General features: G+C 38.4%; 1 pseudogene; it reads right to left on the reverse strand.

The window, feature by feature from the left end:
• Positions 1–16,588: 16,588 nt before the first annotated feature.
• The window catches only part of LOC104871266, a 23,496-nt pseudogene continuing 20,337 nt past the window's right edge, over positions 16,589–19,747 (reverse strand).

A 19,747-nucleotide genomic window follows, 5' to 3' on the forward strand; every position in this document is an offset into this window, starting at 1 on the left:
TGGGGGTAGAGGCATGTTGGGAAGAAGAAGGTTGTCTTTTGGCAGGTGAAGCCATGCTTTTAAGTGGGAAGCAGTGTATTATGGGAAGGAAAAGGCTGTTATTTTATGTAACAGCCATCTTAAGGTGAGGGAAATCTAACAATGACAATACACACATTCAGTAATGCATCAACAGCCAGGGAAGTAGTTCAGTGATGGAGCACTTTTTAACATATATGAGTGATGGGCTTGATCCCCAGGAGCACAAAAGAGGAAGGAAGGAAGGAAGGAAGGGAGGGAGGGAGGGAGGAAGGAAGGGAAAGTAGAAAGGGAGGGAAGGACAGAAAGAGAAATCAAGAAAGAGAGAGAGAAAGAAAGTAAGGATTGCATTAACATACATGAGTACAAAGTCACCTCCAGTCTTTGCCAGCATAAACACATGCATGTGGCAGAGCTATAATCAGTGTGTTCAGACCATCTTGGACTCTGTTGTTTAAACTTAATGATATTTCAAATGTACAACACACTCTACAGACATAGCCCTCAACATTGTCATTTTTTTGAGATATTGGTACGACAATTATACTATAGATTTGCTGGGGTTTTCTGCCATTATTGGGGCTTAGATTAAAAATTACTGAGATTATTGTTCTCAATAATTTCTTTCTTGTCATGGCGCACTAGCATTACCCAATGTGGCTCAGAATTCCAGCTCCACCTTTCTATCACCATGTGACCATGACCTCTGACCTTTCCAAGCTCACTTATCCCAGGCTTATGGAGAAGATTAAATTATGTACATGTATCACCTCTGCATGATCAGTGTGATCACTATGTACTGCAAACATGTACTAATAAACATTTTTAAAGACATGCCTGTAAGATCTGGCACATATTAGATGCTCAGAAATGTTGAGCCTTATATCTAGCACACATTTTTCTAACGTTACTTACTTTCTCTGAATATGCTCCTTATAGCAATATAAACCTTTCAATTTCGGTGTAATATCTGCAGATCTCCTACTTGGGGTCAGATGTTTTTCATATTCTTGAATGTAGTCTTCACAACCTACCTTCTTTGATTTAAAAATATATTTTTCCTTTTTTTAAATTATTATTTTCTTCAATTGTTTGCTTTTATTTTTGTTTTTCAGATCTATGCTTAATCTTTCTGCTACTTGATTTATTATCCATGACCTCCTCTGGACCTTTCATGATTGGTGCTGTCTTTTCTCTTCTCTTTGGTAGATAGCTCTTCAGTCTGCTTTCTTCAGGTATACCTTGGTAAATATATTACAAACAGAATCACACCTGATATGCTGTTTATAACCTATAATTATATGATCAATTTCATGCCTTTAATTATTGTTTCTCATTTTAATAGGTGTCCATACACCTAAGTGAATGATGAATAAGAAATTTTAAATTAGCTTAAAAGTAGATTTTTAATTTTTCACTGTTATAAATCATATACGGACAAATATACTATGAACTGTATCTCTAAGCTCATTAATGATTATTTCTTTAGAATAAATTCATATATGTTAAATTGCTGAGTCATAGGAAAAATAAAATTCTAATTCTTTGAGCATATATCTCACACTGCTACATAAATTATGATATAATTTTCTGCAGAAAATACAGGGATGATCAAAGTAATGATGAGTATCTTTACGAAGTGCTTTTAGTGATTGTCTTCGTGAATGTCTTTATCTTGTAAACATGGCGAATGCTGCTAGCATGTGCATCCAGTGCAAAGGCAGGCTCATACAGGTATTATGACGTGTCCTGTCATCTACCTTATTTACCTGATCTAGCATCATACAACTTCTAACTCCTCCCCAAAGTCAAAATGACCATGAAAGGTAAACATTTTTAATCAGTCCAGGACATTGAACCAGCCACAACATCACAACTAAGGAGACTCGTGAAAGAGGACTTCCAGAACTGTTTCAGAAAGTGGCAATAGCAATGAGATAAGTAAGTCCAAACCAAGGAGTATTTTAGGGGAATTAATTGCAACAACTCTTATTGTAATAAGTTGCTTTAATTTAAACACTCACTATATTAAGGGAATATTATCATGTCTGTCAATGAGTCCCCTCCTGAGCAATCTTCAGAAATATTAATAAGTGTGCCAGGTGTGTGCTGAACATAGTGACATTTGCCTGTAATCCCAGCTACTTGGGAGGCTGAGGTAGGAGGATTGTAAGTTTGAGACCAGCCTGGAGGACATATGAAGTTCAAGGCTAGGCTGGGCTACATAGGAAAGACACTTCACTCGCCCCCCCCAAAAGTAATAAAAAGTGCTAGAGATAAAGTTCAGTGCTTCCTGGACTCAATCCCTCATGCCATAGGAAAAAAAATTAATATGAGTGGTTTTCCTGAGTAGAACACAAAAACAAAATGCAATAGATTGACATATTTTAACATTCTTATGCAAAGAAGTAACTGCTGAAATGTTACCTTAACCAGTGCTCCTGAAGGCACTGTGCAACACGGTGCCTGTTTTATGAAATCAAGTCTAGTTGCCATGGAGATCGGTGTGTACTGAGGCCTGTGGGCATACCAATGGCCTGTGGGCATACCAATCCTCTTTTCTGCTCTAATTTGCCCATGCAATGCCAACTAAGCACTTTGGTTTCAACCACAAGGTCTGGGCTCTGCTTAGCTATACCATGCCTTTTAGATTAAATCTAATTTCTCCCTTTAAGTAGATTCTTTATCCCTATAGCCAACAGGGCACAGAGTTCAGAGGAAAAAGATCATGTTCTATAATATTTATTAATGTCTTAAAAGAATGTGCTCATTTGATTCCAGTCTGAAAGAAATCAGAACTAGACTTATAGAAAATGAGGCACAGAAAAATCAATGAACTAATTAACCAGTGTTGAGTGACAATGTGTAATGCAACACGGTAAACAAAATTGGGGAAAACTTAAAATGCACGGATAGGGCTGGGATGTAGCTCAGTGTAGAGCCCTTGCCTAGCATGTAGGAGATCCTGGGCTCAGTCCTCAGCACTACAAGTTTGTTTGTTTGTTTGTTTGTTTGTTTGTTTGTTTTGGTGCCGGGGACTGACCTTGCACTTTTGAGGCAGGCAGTGGAACCACTGAGCCAAATCCCTGGCCCAACAAGTTATTTTTTAAAAATTGATAAACACTCTACTTGCTTTGAGTTTTAGTTGCTTTTCCTGAGAATGTTCAGGCTTAAAGTTTGTTTTTCTAGATGGTTGTTTTCTCTTAACTTGAAGAAACACTGTAGTTATGTTTTTAAAGTATCCTGGTTTTTCTCAAGAGTTGCATTTTGAAATTGGAGTTGAGTGACTCTGCATGCATATTGGCTTTATGTATTTCTTCTTCTGAAAAATATTCATTTAACTCTTTTGATATTTTTCTCTTGGATTGTACCCTTTTCAGGTTTATTGTACATGTTCATAAGAAAGATATTCTTGGGATTCAAATTTTTTTTTTTTTTTTTTTGTACCAGGAATCTAATTCGGGACTCTGCACTTGTGAGATAGGCAGCAGCACCACTGAGCTAAATCCCTGGCTCCATGGGATGTTCTTGATAGAGATTCTTTATGTGTGATACATCTTTCAGATTGTAGCATAAACACATGCATGTTTTCACCTTTCTTAATATGTCTTCTAATAAACACAGGTTTTAAATTTTAATATAGTCAAATTTATTGCACATATTTTATAGTGATCTATTTGTGACCAATGTTTAATATATATTTCCTTACTTCAAAATCTAATGGCATTCACCCACAGTTTTAAAGTGCTGAGTCCTTAATCCATCTGGAATTGATTTGCTTGTCTGATGTAAGATAAATATCTGATTTAATTTTCACATGGATAATAATTTTTTTCCAATTCCATCTAATTATTTCCTCATAATTAATCTAGGAAAAACAAATCACGACTATGAAGAGATAAAAATGTATATCCATTCTATTAAAAACATGAATCTGGAAATAGAAACTGCCCAAGAGAATAGATAAATGAAATAGTTATACATTGGTGGTTACAGTATAAATTGCTGCCACTGCTTTGGAAAATAGTCTCAAATTATCTTGCAAATTGAAAAGCTACACAACTTGCAACCAGTGTTCCATTCCTGGGTATAAATGGAGTAAAATTTCAGCAAGTGTGAACAAAGAAATAGAGACACAAAAGAGAATATCCACTTTAGTGGTGTTCATTAAAGCAAAAAATATGAAATATGAATAAAATCTCGTGTCCAGGAGGCCAGATTAATAAAGTATTCCCACAATGAAACAGTAGTACATAGCTCTGAAGATGAATGACTCAGTTACCTACAAAAATATGAATGATTTTTAGTAAAAGAAAAGGCCCAAAATGATATATGATGCATATCTGCAATGGAATGAACATATCCCTTAAAATGTTCATGTTGAAACCTTTATTCCCAACGTGATGGCACTTGGGGAAGAGCCTGTGGGAGCCTTTGGGAATGGAACTTATCAGAAGAAGTGCCAGAACTAGAAAGCTCTCTTTCCACCAGGTGAGCATACTAGGAGATAGCACTCAGAAACCCAGAAAAAAATCCTATCCAGAACATAATTATGCTAGCATTTTAGTCTTCAACCCCCAAATCTGTAAAAAGAGAAATTTCTGTTGCTTATAAAGCACTCAATCTATGTTACTTTGCTATAAAAGTACAAACTGATCAACAATTCTTTTCTAAAAGATAACAAACTTAAAACATTGATCATAATATTGTTTATATGCCTATATGTATGACAAAGATAAATCAGCAAGAAAAAAAGTCACAAAATTCAGAATTGTGGCTGCATCAAATGGGAAGAAGCAGGAGGACATGGGCTAGGTAGGGAGACATAGAAGATGGAAGTTATTATCCAAATATTAGTTCTCTCATTGGACAGGGGTTCATAACTATTCTCTATGGCATTATCAAATAAATACATGAGCATATAAAACTAGAGCAAAGTGTGGGCCACTGATGGAGGTAGGGATTGTCTTAGTTACTTTTTTATCGCTGGAACAAAATACCCGATACCCAAGTTACAGGACAGCAGATTTATTTTAGCTCACAGTTTGTAGAGGGTTCAGTCCATAGTCAGCTGGCTCCAAGGCAGGGCCACACGGCAGAGGGACATCAAGAAGAGAGGCAGTTCATGCCAGCGCTGGCAGGAGGCAGTAGACACAAAGCAGTGAAGCAGCAGAAGGAAGCCTCCCTGTCTCTTTCATCCCGTCCAGGCTGCAAGCCTTTCGGGTGATGCCTCCCACATGCAGGGTGGGGTTTCCCCTTACTTACATCCAGAACTATGATTAACCAATTAGTGGACTAATCCGGTACCACACATCCTTAATCCCAGTATTCACCCTTAATCCACATTCACACACCCTAGATCCAGCCACTCCAAAAGCCCCACCTAGGACCACATGAGGCTTTGGGGGACTTCTAGATACAAGCCATAAAAAGAATGAATCAAGGAAGATGAGGAGTTTAATTTAGTGCACCCGAAGTCTGCTAAATATAAAGCTGAAAAAGAAAAGCAACACAAGCCCTTTAAGGAATGAGCAGGTCTCAGTTGTGAAGTGAGCAGGGTTAAGAAACAAAAATCAAGGGCCGGGGATTTAACTCAGTGGTGCAAGTGGGAGATTCTCCCCTAAAAAAAAAAAAAAAAGAAAAGAAAAAAGAAAGAAAAGAAAAAAACAGCAAAATGGTGGTAAATGCTTGTAATTCCAGCACTCTGGGAGGAAAGACAGGAGAATTGCAAGTTTGAGCCCAGCATGGGCAATTTAGCTACATAGTGAGCCCCTGTCTCAAGATGAAAAAAAGAGCCAAGTGTGAAGGCCCTGGGTTCAATTCCCAGAACCACAGAGAAAGATGCTATTCTGTGTAAGAAGTGGATATTAATAAATCCTGATTAGGAAGTGTTAATAAATATGTGGCCTGCCTAAACTCCATGTTCTTTCAAATCTGTGTGAGTTACAGTGAAAACAGAAATTATTTTTTGGTGGAAAGGGGCTGGATAAAAGGAAAAAAATGGAAACAAAGTCTTTGTAAATAGAAACTAGATAGAAAGAGAAGCAAGCTAACCAAGAACACACGGGAGGATTTGGCTCAGTGATTTTGCTGCCTGCCTCGCAAGCAAAGGGCCTGAGCTCGATCCCTGGTACCAAATAAAACAAAACCAAGAAAAGAACGAACTGGATTCCTTTGACTTCATTATACTACAGGAATAAATAAAAGAGTACGATATTTCCAAGATTTTAATTCAATAAAATTACATGTTTCTAGGATTTCATAGTATGTGTAGTGTTCTAATATATGCTTCAATTGATATGGGCCAAAGAGCTCAAGAATTTGCCAAATTAAGGCTGTTATATATTTGTAACAAAACATAAAAACAATACAAATAAAAGAGTCTCATTGTTATTTCAAAGTGTATGTGTAAAAGTTAACGAAAGCTATACTAAAAAATAAACACTGGGAACTGGGAGAAGGCCCAGATCACACGTCAGGAGGCTACGGGATTTATCCTGCAAACCTCACTGGCCTTCAAGTGGAGGCTGTCCAAGGGGCGTTGGCAGCCTGACACTTGTCCTTCCTGAAAGGGCAGAGGCAGCACCCTCAGGGGGACAGCCATGTGCATCTGCAGTAAAGGCTCAGTGGTGCGGTGAGGGGTGGGGGCTGAAGCCACAGCTTCCAGGCAAGCCAGGTCTTGTCTCATTTCCCCTTCCTCGCCCATCTCAAAACTGAAGAGGAGCCGCTGGAGCGTTTGATGGAAGATCACTAAGGTGCTAATGATTTTTGGTATAAAACTGAGAATCTCAAAGAGTTGATGATATTTTTACACAAATTGCTTCCAGCTTCCTTTGCACATTTATTTATGATATAGTAGATGCTTAAAATTCATTGTAGATATTTAAGTTATACAATAGGAGGCTTTGATACAGTGAAGTAGTTAAATGAGCATAGCTCCCATCTCATGTAGTTGTATTTTGTATTTATTTAAACAGTTAATCAATATATACTGATTATATATATATATATAAAAATGGAGATAAGTAGAGTAAATGAAATCCAGTAATATGCCCAAGGGTTTTTTTTTTTATTGGTTTGTATGTTAGGCATGAAAAAGAAAAACAGAGCTAAATCCCTGGCCCGAAATCCAGTAATATGTAATATTTATCACAGGATACATGAACTCAGAGTTCTAAAGGTCAATAAAAATTTACTTTATGTTCAATATTTATGAAAATGTATGGCATATTTTTATTTGGCTTTAATAAACTGAAAGCCAATTTTAGTCTGTATAACTATTTGGTTCTGAAAAATTATGGGTTATTGTTTGTTTGCTTTTTGTTTGTTTTTTAAACAGGGTCTTACTTTAGACAGGTGTATGCCACCACATCTGGCTGGTTCTGGAAAATTATGAAATTATGTTCACTTAAAAAAATGGAAATTTGGAATGGAAATATATGTTTAAGGAAAAATGATATAAAATATTTTCCTGTCAATAAAGTATTTGTTCTTCCTTTTTAAAAAATGGGTCACCAGGTGTGGTAGTGCATGCCTATAATTCCAACACTCAGGAGGCTGAGGCAGGAGATTACCACAAGTTTGAACTCACTTAGTGAGTTCGAGTCTAGCCTGAACTACATAGCAAGACCTTGTTTCAAATAAATGAATAAATAAATGATAGATATAGATAAAATAGACAGACAGACAGATGGTGGATAGATTTAATTTAGATTCCACTGGATAAGAGTAAAAAAGTGATTTGATTATTCTATTGTTTTCTTTTTACTTTTCTTTTTTTTTTTTTCCCCTCCAGTACCAGGGACTGAACTCAGTACCTTGTATTTGCCAGGCAGGTGCAGCACCTCTGAGCCACATCCCTGGCCCACATTCTATTGCATTTAAATGTAAGCACTTACAGAACCCAGTAAATCATTTCCTTTGCAAATAATACCATAGGTTACAATGAAAAATTTTAGAGATTATCCTAAAATTATTTTAGGGAACAGATTAACTAACTTCTAAATCCTAATCCCAGATGCCAGGGAAGAGGGTCAGGTTGCCCCAGTGTGGATTGGGAACCTTCCCAGAGGGGAATTGGTAGTGGCCTGAGAGATGGGACCACAGGCTCGCTGCCTGTTGTGACACGTGACAGTTGGGGGTGCCAGCCATGTGGCCACCTCTTCCTGCACAGAGAATGGGCAGCAGCTCAGCATCTCTGGTCATGGCTGACGTGTCCCATAAATTGCTCTTGCTATAAATTTCCTCTTCTCTTCTGGGCAGTGGCCCAGTGTGTATTCTAGTTTCCTTCTTTTGCATCCATCAGCATCTCTACCTCTTATTTCATAAGCCAACCTATATTTTGCTCATATATTTTTAGTCAGATTGAGTAATACAGCTAACAGTCTAGGTCAAAACTGAACTGATTTGCTTGTGACCATGAGTAACACAGCAGAGAATAAAAAGAATCATGTTCAGGCAGCTTAGTTTCCAGAGAGGTAGACGAGGCTCCAATTCACAATTTCTAAACATTGCACATATTTCTGTATTCTCTTCATGAACTTCATTATACTACCTACTATTTGTTTTGTTTTGAGTTTTGTTGCTGTTGTTGTTGTTGTTTTGTTTTGTGTTATTTTGAGACAGGGTCTTGTTATGTAGCCCAGGCTGAACCTAAACTCCTGGCCATCCCCCTGTTTCAGTCTCCCAAGTGCTGGGATTACAGACATGCACCACCTGCTTGTACATCTTTTTTATTTGTTATTTTATTTATTTATTTTTGGCTTTTTTGAGATGGGATCCTGAGATATAGTTTGGCTGACCTTAAACTTACTATGTAACCTGGGCTGGCCTCAAACTCACCACAATCCTCCTGCCTTGGCCTCCCAAGTGCTGTAATTACAGGTGTGCACCACCATGCCTAGCAGGTACTTCTTTTTAGCACTTGTTTTGAGATATAATTTACAGCTTGGAGAGTTCAACTCAACTTTTTGATATATCCTCAGAAGTGTACATCACCATAATCAAATTTAGGAATTTTCATCCCTTATAAAAGAAAATCTACACCAATTGTCAATCACTCCACTCCTCCCACAAATATATACACTTCCCTCATCCCTAGGGGATTATTAATCTATTCTATGTCTCTATGAATTTGTCTTTTTTAGACATGTCATATAAATGGAATCATACAATTAGGACTGTCTTCTTTCCTTTAAGTAAAGTATTCAATATCGGGCTGGGGATATAGCTCAGTGGCGCTGCCTCCTGCCTTGCAAGAGCAAGGTCCTGAGTTCAATCCCCAGTACCCCAAAAGAAAAGAAAACAAAAAAGAGTCCGTGTTCTAGAATGTATCAGTGCTTCATTCTTTTTTTATTACCAAATCGTAGTCCACTATGTGACTATACCATAATTTACTTATCCGTTCATCGGGTGTTAGAAATTTGTGTTATGTCCACTTTTTGGTTATTAAGAATAATTCTACTGTGAACATTTGTGTACAAGTTTTACATGGATATTTTTATGGAGATTTTTATTTCTCTAAGAATAAAATTACTTGTTAAAAGAAAATTCTATAATTAAGATTTTGAGAGGGTTGAAGGTATAGCTCAATGGTGGAGAACTTACCTAGCATGCATAAGGTCCTAGGTTCAAATCCCAGCAACAGAAAAAAGCAAAAAGATTCTGAGAAATGCCAAAATGTTTTCCAAAGTGCCTGTATTGCTTCACATCTCCACTAACAATGTATGGGGTTTCTAATTCCTATACAACTTTGACAACAGTTATCTGTGTTTTCAAATCATAGTCATCCCAGCTGATGTGAAGTAATGTCTCACTGTGGTTTTCACTTCCATTTTTTTCACTGATATTTAATATTAGGCATCTTCCTATGTGTTTTGTGAGTGGCCTTCAGTATATATTCTTTGAAGAAATGTATGTTCAGGTCCTCTGCCTATCTATTAATTGGGTTATTTCTCTTTTTAGCATTGAAGTGTGAAATTTTTATGTATTTGCATGAGCTGTTGTTAGATATATAATTTACAAAAATTTCTCCATTTTGTAAGTTTCTGCCATTCTTTTTTGCAGTACAAAAATTTTAACTCCAATTTTGAGACAAGTTCTCACTAAGTCATTAAGTTGCCCAGGCTGGACTTGAACTTTCAAGCCTCTTGCCTTAGCCTCCCTGAGTGCCGGGATTACAGGCATGTGCTACCATTCCTGGCTAAAAGTTTTAACTTGCACTTCACTTTAACATTCGATAAAGCCCAGTGCATCCATTTTGTGTTGTTTGTGCTGAAAATATCTAATATATGGCTTCACATCTAACAAACCATTGTCTAACCATGATCTCAAACTACTCTGATGCTTCCATTTGAGTTTTATAGATTTAGCCCATATATTTGTGTTAAATTTTGAGTTGATTTTTATGTACAGTGTAAGGAAGGCATCTAACTGCCTTTTTCATGTGGCTATCTAGTTATCCCAGCACATGGTCCCGTCACTTCCCCAAAGTCCTACCTCTGAACATTGCTGCACTGGGAACCAAGCCTTTGATTCATGAGCGTTTGGAGGACATTTCATATCCAAAGCACTGCACTCTTGCATAGAAAACTGTACTTGTTCTATGTCTTACATACATGAAGGTGTCCTTAAAGACTGCCTGTGACACATTTTCTTGGGACCCTCTGGCCTTAATCTAAGATTCTCTCCAGACTCACGTAAACCCTAATCTGAAATCATTACAGGTAGACTGGAAATGGTGTGATGATTATAGAGGAAGAAAAAGGCAGAAGAAAACACAGAATTTATGGGAGTTCCTTCACATTATTTTATAAGAAAACAAAAGTGGAGAAACAGGGAATATAGATGCAACCAGATTAGCAGACTTCAACTCTTGCCCCATTCATTTGAAGCTGGGAAGGAAGTACTTGAAGGAGCAGGGCTGTTACCCTATTCTGTCTTTGTGCATATATGAAAATTCCCTTAATGAAGAATAGCTTAATTGCCTCATGTACGATTTGCTGCTGGTGTGCCAAGTTGTACTTAAAATGTATTTAAAGATCGCCACCTGCCTCGCTAGCACAAGGACCCAAATTCAATCCCCGGTCCAAAAAAACAAAACATAAAATGTATTTAAAGAGGCATTTGGGGTGGGGACAGATCTCAGTGGTAGAGCACTTGCCTCCCGTGTGCAAATCAGGGTGGTGATGGTGGCGGTAGTGGTGGAAGGTTGTGTTACTACTAAAGTAGTGCAACTCTGAATTATTTTGTTCAGTAGGAACCCCTTAAAACTTTATCTACACCTTCTGCTGGCAAAAGAAAATAAATATATTGATGACTATAGTGGATTTCTTATTCAAAGAGATTTCATTTTAGCTGTAATGCTTTAGCGCGCAGAATAACATGGTGGAGTGTGGGGAGATGAAATGGGTTAAGAAGGTTTGGGAAGAATTTAGATTTTATAAGAGTTCAGATTTTATAAGTTAGCCAGAAGAAACTGCCATTTTAACTAGGAAGATGATGTATATCAGTTTTGGAAGTGTGACCATTTTGACAATATTGGCTATGTCTATCCAGGAATAGGGGGTATTGTTCCATTTTCTGATGTCATCTTTGACATAAGCTGTTCATAATCCGACAAAGTGAGTGTTGTACAGTACACCTGTATACTTTTTTTGAACCGGGATCGAACTCAGGGCCCTGTGCTTGCAAGGCAGGCACTGTGCCACTGAGCTACATCCCTGGCCCTACCCATAAATTTTTTAAGAGTACTGTAGCTTTTGTTATAGAGGTCATTCACTTGCTTTGTTGATTTAATTGTTCCTTAAGGTATTGTGAATGGCATTATTGTAATTTCTTTCTTGATGCGTTCTTTATTGGTGTAGAGGAACACTATTAATTTTTGTGTGTTGATTTTGTAATCCTACTACTTTGTTGAATTTGTGTATTAGTTCTGGGAGTCTTTTTGTGGAATTTTTTGAGTTTTCTACGTAAAGGATCATGTGATCTGTGAATAAGGATAGTTTGACTTTTTTGTTTTCTATAAGTATCCCTTTTATTTCCTTCTCTTGCATGATTGCTCTGGCTAAAGTTTTGAGTACTATATATATTTTATATGTATGTATGCATATATGTATATTGGTACTGGGGATCGAACTCAGGCCCTTGTGCTTGCAAGGCAGGTGGAGGAACCACTGAGCCAAACTCCTGGCCCTTGAGTATATATTGAACAGAAGTGGTGACAGCCTTGTCTTGATCCTGATTTTAAAGGAAAAATTTTGATTTTACCCCTATAATATGATGCTGGCGGTATGTTTGTTTTTTGTTGTTGTTGTTTTGTTTTCTCTTTTGGTACCAGGGATCAAACTCAGTATGTTTATCATAAATGATTTTAAACAGATTGAGATAAGGTCCTTCTATACCTACTTTCTTCAAGATTTTTATCATGAATAGATGTTGGATGTTGTCAAAGGCTTTTTCTGCACCTATTGAGGTGATTTTGTAGTTTTTGTCCTTGCTTCTATTTACGTGCTACATATTTATTGATTTATATATGTTGAACTATCTTTGTCTCTCTGGGATGAAGCCTACTTGGTCATGGTATATGATCTTCTGATGATTTGTTGCCTTGCTTCCCAGTATCTTGTTGAGGATCTTTGCATCTGTGTTTATTCAAAAGAGTGGTCTGCAACTGTACTGTATACCTAGAATGTACCAATAAACTCAATAGAACAAACAAAAACAAAAGAGTGCTCTGTAGTTTTCCTTTTTAGTGAAGTCCTTTTCTGATTTTGGAATCAAGGTAATGCTAGTTTTAGGAAGGAGTTTGACAAGTAGTCCTTTCCTTACAATTTTAGTGAAGAGTTTGAGTAGTATTGGGGTTAGATCCCATGTGAAGTTCTTATAGAATTCAATGGTAAATCCATCAGGTTCTGGACTTTTCTTAGTTTGTGGATTTTTGTAAAATTTCCTCACTTCCTTGCATGTTATGGGATTATGCAGGATTTTTATATCTTCTTGGTTCAGTGTTGGTAATTCATCTGTCTCTAGAAATCTATGCATTTCTTCTGGATCCTCTAATTTCTTGAAGAACAAGCTTTCTAACTAGTTACTAATAACTTTCTGGACTTTGGTGGTGCTTTTTGTGATTTTGCCTTTTTCATTTGTAACTGCATTGATATAGTTCTTTTGGTAAGTTTGACTAATTTTTTTTTAATTTATTCTTTCAAAGAAACAGCTCTTCAATTCATTCAAAATATAAAATATTTTTGTATTTTTAGTCTCAACTTCATCTATTTCTACTTCTATCTTCATAATTTCTTTCCTTATATTAGGGTGTGTGTGTGTGTGTGTGTGTGTGTGTGTGTGTGTGTGTGTGTGTTTTGTGGTACCAGTGATCAAACTCAGAACCTTGCACTTACCAGGCAGGCACGACGCTACTGAGCTACATCCTGCCCCTCCTTATCCTAGTTTTTATTTGAATTGTGAAAGAAAATAAGCCAAAACAGGAGCACCCTTGGCAAGGCTTTACTGGGGGAACGAGCTGCCGGCTGCCTTGAGCAATGGTGACAGAAAGTGAAAGACCAGCTGGGTGGGGTTTATAAAGGGCTGCGTGGCAGGAGAATATTGTGAGGGTTGGGGATTGGTTGTACTGTGGGGCTAGGGACAGGGTGGTGAGTGGTTGGAAGGGAGGATCATGCAGGTGGAAAGGTAGAGCAACACGTTAGGTATTGATTCTCTAGAGGGGGTAAGATTTTACTTTCCCAAAGTAAAAGTGGCTCATTTCCCGTAAGTGGGAACCATTTTAGGGTCAGAAGCCATTTTAGAATGCAGGACTATTGAGGCCATTTTATCTGGTAGAGAACTCTTTCAGATTGTTCTTGTTATTATAGGACCCTGGGCTGCATCATTAGGTTGTTTATTTGGGCTCATTCTTTTTTTCTGATGTCAGCATTCACATCTATAAATTTCCCCTTTAGGACTGCTTTCTTTTTGTCCCATAGGTTCTGGTATTTTGTACTAGCATTATAATTTGATTCTAGGAACTAATTTCTTTCTTGGTTTCTTCTGTGACCCATTCGAGAGTGTACTGATTAATTTCCATGTGTTTGCATAACTTCTGTGGGTTGTTTGTTGTTTGTTTGTTTTGCTATTGATTTCTAGTTTCCTTGCAGTGTGATCTGATCATATGCATTAAATAATTTCAATTCTTTTGTTTTATTTAAGTATGCTTTATGGTCTAGTATGTTTTGAAGGAAGTTTCATGTGCTGTTGAGAAGAATGTGCATTTTGCTGTTGTTGGGTAAAACACTCTGTAGATATCAATTAATTACCCATTTATCAAAGGTGTGATTCAATTCTGATTTTTTTTGTTGATTTTCTTTTTTGAGATGGGGTCTCACTATGCAGTTGAGGCTGATCTTGAACTCACTATGTAGCGCAGGCTATCCTCAAACTTATGGTAATCCTCCTGCCTCAGCATTCCAAATGCTGGGAGTACAGTCTTGTGCCACCACGTCCTGCTTGTTTTTGTTTGTTTGTGGGTTTTGTTTTTTGTCTTGTTGATCTATGTTTGTTAAGAGTAAGATATTTACATCCTCCACTATAACTGCTTTGATATTTGTCTGATCTTCTGGTCTAATAGTGTTTGTTTTATGAGGATGAGTGTACCAGTATTGGGTGCATATATGTTTACAATTGTTATCTTTCCTTCTGAATTGTTCCCTTAACCAATATGTAGCAATCTTCTTTGCTTCTGATCAGTTTTGTCTTGAAATCCACTTTGTCTGAAAATAGTTTACTTCTGCATAGTTTTGGGCTCCCACTGTATGGAATACTGTTGTCTATCCTTTGATTTTTATTCTATACATATATTTCTATGAATGTTTCTTATATACAGCATATCATTGAGTTTTGTTTTATGATCCATTCTGCCAGTCTGTGTCTTTTGACCAGGGAGTTGAGAACATTCACATTGAAAGTCAGTTTTGAAAGGTATGACTTATTCCTGTCATTGCATTATTTTCCTGTTGCTGATTTTTTTTTCCTCCCCTTTCTGCTTAACTGCTCAACCTACACAAGTAGGTATTCATTCCATTAGACTTTTGGCACTGTTGGCTTCATTGTCTTTTTCTAGGATATCCTTGAGAATTTTCTGAAGTGCTGGTTTGGTGCTCATGAATTTCTCAAAATGCTCTTTGTCAAGGAAAGATCTTATTTCTCCATCAGTTTTGAAAGACAGTTCTGAAGGACATATTAGTCTGGGTTGGAAGCTATTTTCTTTTAGGTCTTCAAACACTTAAGGTTTGTATTAAGATGTCTGTTGACCTTTGTAGGTGATTTGTTGCTGTTCTATAACAGCTTTTAAGATTCTGTCCTTTTGTTGGACATATAGGATTTTTTTTTTTCTTGTGGTACCAGGGATCGAACTTGGCCCTTATGTCTGCAAGGCAGACAGAGGAACCACTGAACCAAATCCTGGCCCATCGGACATATAGGATTTTGATGATGTGTTGTGGGAGTCTTTTCTGGTCATGGCTATTTGGGGTTCTATGTACCTCACTTACCTGAATGTTAAATTCTTTCCCCATTATTTAAAGTTTTTGTTGTTAGTTCTGTGAGCAGGTTTTTCATGCCATTTGTGCCATCTTCTGATTTTAATTAATTTCAGTTAATCTTAGGTTAGTCTTCTTTGCTTCATCAAGGACTGTCAGATCTATTTTCCCATGATTTCTTGGTTTTTTTTCAGAAATTTCTGAGTATATGGTTATCTGTATCAGCCATAACTTCTATTCTGGCACTCTCTCCTCACACTGGCCACTTCTGCTGCCTATCTTTTAAAAATATTTTCTATCTTCTATATATATGTTTGGCACCTGTTTGTGGAATGTAATTCTTTGTTTTTGTTTTTGTTTTTGTTTTGTTTGTTTTTGGTGGTACCGGGGATTGAACTCTTGCAAGGCAGGACACCCACCGAAACGCTGAGCTAAATCCCCAGCCCTGGAATGTAATTCTTTACTAAAATGATCATTCATGTTGTGTATTGTTTTAATTTAACTAGCTTTATTTATTTACTTTTTTGTATGGTAATTGAACTCAGGACCTTGTACTTGCAAGGTAGAAGCCAGAACCACTGAGCTAACTCCCAGCCCATCAGCTAGCTTTTTTTAAAGGACATTAATTTGTCTTTTATCTTATCCAAGAGCCAAATAAAAGTTTAGTATCCAAGACACATTTTCAACAAAATTTTTGTGCACAATGTAAACAAATAACACCAGGGACTGCTGTAAATTTTCATCATACAGTTTCTTCTATGCAGGCTGCTTCATCAATAAATGGGACTCGATTTATTTTAAATGCTTGTGACTGCTGAAAACTATTCACAGTGTTCAACAAATACCAGGTGGTATATTTCCATAGATATTTCAGATGTTTATTGTTTAAATAAATTTGATCTATATTCTGAACAGAAACTTGAGTCATTCACAATGTTGAAGCAAACAATGCAGTCTGTATGTGAACTGCACTGCACATCCGCAGACACAGGCTGGCTTCAGCAGAAACACCTCTCCTGTCTCTGAGATCAGCTGCATCAAGACGACTCATCAGCCACGTCGTGCTGGTCAAAACACCTGCTCGCCAAGCAGATTAATAAATTCAAAGCAGAAGCCCACTCAGCATCTTTGGTGTCCACGGAGAGCCTCTCTTCAGAGCGCCTTTTAGGAAGCTGCCAAATCAGGGAGTGAGCTTCGGCGAGTAGAGGCTTCTCAAGGCATGCCAGTAAAGCATGAAACCATCTTCCCAGTTCTGGAATAAAGTCCTTTTCTCCAAACCAATTACTCAAATATTACAAGATACTAGTTACGGTTGACTGATTCATTCTGCTAACAATACCATGCACGGGAGGAAATCCAATTTGTACATAACCAACTCCAGGACTTTCATGTACAGTTGGCCCAACATCCCCTTAAGCACACAATCTTTCTCCTAGACAGAATTTTTTCAAACACTCTTCATCCTCAGATTTTGGCATAGTCACATTACTATCCAACTGCTGTGACTTCCAGTGACTTGTTTGTCCACATTCTGTCACATAGCTCAAAAATGTGCCATTTGTTGCTGTTGCCACTGAAGTGTTGGGGAACAACCTTCATGGACAGGTTGGCATGCTGAAAGAGAATCATTCATACTTTGCTTTCTTCTCAACTTCTTTGGATTTATTTAAGCTGCCACAACATTTGGACACCAAGCTGCCTCGATCCTTTTGCTTGCACCACAGTTACAGCTCCGGGATGAACTAGCTTTTTAATAGTGTCTTCTTTAAGCTCACTTAACTACTTCACTCATATCTGGGACACAATATGCCAACAACATAAAATTAAAGGCAGAAAAGGCTTATTTGGCTCAAGTTTGTAGAGGTTTCAGTCCGTAGTCAGCCTGCACTAAGGTAGGATTGGCATGCAAAGGACAGGTGATCAGGATTGCATGGTGGACAGGAAGCAGAGAGTCAAGGGGGGTTGCTGGTGAAGGAGATATACCCAGGCTATGCCGCTATGATCTACTTCTACTCCCTCTCATTTGTTTTTTTTGTTGTTGTTGTTGTTGTTGGTTTTTTTTTGATACTGGGGATTGAACTCAGGTCCATACACTTGCAAGGCAGGGGGCAGAACCACCGAGCTAAATCCCTGGCCTCCCTCTCTTTCTTCCTCTTCTTTTAGATAAAGTCTCCCTATGTAGTTCAGGTTAGCCTCAGACTCATAGTAATCTTCCTGCCTCAGCCTCCCAATTGCTCAGATTATAGGCATGTACCACCATGCCTTGTTCACCGGCCAGGTGAGAAAACTCAACACATCATACGTCTTAATGGCTAGTCAGCCATAAACCCCATAATCCAATTACCCTCTAAAACCCCACATAAGGCTTTTGTACCATAATATTTGCTAATCATATTGTTTATTAATTTTAATATCTATTTACTTATATCATCTATGTTTTCCAAGCATGTTATTATTTTTGTTTGTTTCATCTTTTATCATTTTGTATAATTCAGCTGTTTGTCTTTTGAGTTCCTCCCAATGGGTCAACTTTGGAGAGTTGGAAATTTTTGGAGGCATTTTGTTGCCTTTGTTCTCATGTCTCTCTCTCTCTCTCTCTCTCTCTCTCTGTGTGTGTGTGTGTGTGTGTGTCTGTCTGTCTGTCTGTCTTACTTAACCTGTGCTGAGGTTTGAGTGTTGATTAAAATGGAAAACTTTATCGCTAGTATGGAGATTCCTTTGTGCCTCCTTTCCATCAATGCCCTCTGGGCGTGTCTAACCATAGGCCTTGGCCTCAGTCCTAAGATGTTATCACCTCCATTCATTTGGGGAGGGGAGGGTGCAGTGTAAGTAGCCTAAGCACCCTGTTATTGTCACGCGCACCTCGCCAGCAAGGAGCACGCAACACTCAGGATTCTTCTGAAGCACGCTTTATTGGAGGTTCTTCTGCATTCTTCAAGATGGCGGAAAGACCCCGAGCCGGATGCGAGCCTGCCTTTTATAGCCTCTCGGGTGACATGGCCCATTTCTATTGGTCAATGCCGGCCTGCGTCATTCTGACGAGCCAAGCGCCTCCTCTGCGCAGGCGCGAACCGCCGTCACCAGCGGACTCACATCCGGGATTCATGCAGGGCATGAAGAGCCCGGAAATAATGGCGCGTGACATCTCCCCCTTCCTTAAAATAACTAGAGCTCAGGAGGAGCCTGTCAACCACCCCGGCCGAAAGGTGGTCGAAGCAGGTATTCCATGTGAGCAACTGTTGGATCACCTTAGCTCGTGCAATGAGGAGAACCTCTGAGCGGTGCAAAGGCTGATCAACAAGATCATAAAAGGACATGCCTGATTCTGGTGCAATGGACTAATCCACAGAGTGCAGAGGCCATGTCCAAGGAGGTAGAGAGATGCAGATATTTATGGCCTCTGAATGAGCAAGGCATAGGCAGAATATTGACCAACGTTCACGCTACTATTGTAAATTGGCCAACCAGGCAGCAGGCGAGTATCCGGCTTCAAGGGCAGCGAAAGCTTGCATCAACATATTATCATTTTGTCTCTGTTGTCTCATCTTACATAACCACCAAAATCCCAAAAACACTGCCAAAGCCAACAAAGCAATCATTGATCCCATTCCAGCCCAATCCTTCAGAATAGATACAGCACTTGCAATCCAATCAGATATACCTTGTGCAAAAACAATGTCTACTCGGGTAGAATTAACATGAGCAATGGCTACTCTCAATTGTCTAACCAAGTGATCAAAACGTCCCGTCCAATTTGATGTCAAATACATAGAGAGTTCCCTAGATAGATTCGCAGCTCTTGACATATTATGATATTGTACAGGTGTAACACAGAGTCCTGGCATCCTCCACATACATCCTATTTGGGCCAATTGCCATAACACATCAAGTTGCTCTTGCACTAAATCAACCCTTTGATTAACAATCATTAACCCTCCCTTCAAATGAGCATTAACAGAGGTTTGCATATCGAGCGCAGAGGCTACATTGGCTGACAAATTATTCAAAGCGGTTGCGGTTTGTACTGACGTGGAAAGGGAGACGGCGGCTGCGGTCACACCAGCGGCTGCAATAGTTATCGCCGATACTATTGCTGCCGTAATCCCAAAATCTCTCTTAGATCTTACAATACTCAAGGGATTCGTCACTTCCGTTGGCACAGGAATAAATCGAGGCATTCGGACGATCACAGCATG

Source organism: Fukomys damarensis, unplaced genomic scaffold (genome assembly GCF_012274545.1).
Source record: "Fukomys damarensis isolate Sample0158 unplaced genomic scaffold, DMR_v1.0_HiC HiC_scaffold_38, whole genome shotgun sequence".
Classification (NCBI taxonomy): Eukaryota; Metazoa; Chordata; class Mammalia; order Rodentia; family Bathyergidae; genus Fukomys; species Fukomys damarensis.